This window comes from Theobroma umbraticum, unplaced genomic scaffold (genome assembly GCF_002168275.2).
Source record: "Theobroma umbraticum cultivar Fairchild unplaced genomic scaffold, ASM216827v3 scaffold_2555.0, whole genome shotgun sequence".
Lineage (NCBI taxonomy): Eukaryota > Viridiplantae > Streptophyta > Magnoliopsida > Malvales > Malvaceae > Theobroma > Theobroma umbraticum.
In genome coordinates, this window is record NW_018399287.1 from 1 (window position 1) to 1,215 (window position 1,215).

Here is a 1,215-nt window from a genome sequence, read left to right on the forward strand (position 1 = left end):
AAGGGGCTGTACACTGTTCCTCCCCAGAACGTCAAATCGGCACCAGCCCTTAATCCAGTGAGGAACTCGTTCGCAAAGTAGCCAATCCCAACATTTCGAATGTTGACCCACCAATTTCCACTGGGTTCCTATTGTTATGGAACAAATAAATCAGTGTTGTTCTCAAAAATTACTAGTTAATAATCATATGAAGTTTTGAGTTTACCACGGTCAAACTCATGTGGGTTCCATATTGCGGCCCGTCAATTACGGAAACATGGCTAAAAGTAGAACCAAAAGTGGCGTAGCGATTTACTTGAACAAAGCCAGGACAATCCATATTATAGCATCCTGATATTTTCCCATTACTTACTTGCTGAGAGATAAAAAGGGTTTTAGTATTAGTAAGGCAATGGTAATACTAATAGTGATAGTAGACTAGAAACAAACAAAAGTGGGATGGGATGGGATGAAGAAAATACATCCCAAGCTGCGAACAATCTTGCTTGCCCATCTCCGAAATAAAGAGGGTTGACCTGTAATCAATAATATTAGTTTAGAGTTGACAGTATTGCAAGTCGGCAAGTATTACGTAGGCCTTGGGATAACAATGAACTTACCATCCAACCTAGTTGGATAGTGCCTGCATTACCAGGCATTCCATTTGAAACCTTAATGATTGCTCCGCTAAATTGGTGGTCTTTCACCTTTGGTTCGTATATAATCAACTTCCCACCCTCCGGGCGCAGAACGATTCCAGCATACAATGAATTTAATTATATGAATCCTTTCTACAGTAAATAAAAGAGAAAACAAGATTTTGGACTGCTGTAAGATTTAGCCATGATATATTACATGTAGTAGCAAGGATACTTACATCATAACCAGTGCCACCGGATTCTTTGATTGGAAAATCTATTGATAGGTTTTTCCCAAACTTATTATAGTCAAAGGATCTGATCATGTTTTCTTTCCCAACTGTCCTTCGGATGGGAACGGTTCCTTTAGGACACCCTTTTCCCAACCCAACTAGATTTGCAACGTTAGTTGATGAGGAAGACTCGGTGCTAAATGAAGAATTTTTCAAATTTCTTTGCAAAGCTGAACTAGGCCTCATCTGTTTTGACATAAAGATCAATATTAGTAGATGTAGTTCATGGAAACAAATTGAATTGCATCTCAATGACAACAAAACTAAAGAAAACTTTAGTTGTTGCTAATAAATCTTTGTAAGAA

The 1,215-nt window shown here is 38.2% G+C and overlaps 1 long non-coding RNA gene across 1 annotated transcript; it reads right to left on the reverse strand.

Annotated features, from left to right (window-relative positions):
* Positions 1–465: 465 nt before the first annotated feature.
* LOC110428886 (uncharacterized) lies at positions 466–993 on the reverse strand. Its single transcript, XR_002446528.2, has 3 exons — positions 857–993; positions 600–770; positions 466–515 (listed from the first exon to the last, which is right to left on the reverse strand). It is a non-coding gene; the product is annotated as an uncharacterized LOC110428886 (long non-coding RNA).
* Between the last annotated feature and the right edge of the window lie 222 nt (positions 994–1,215).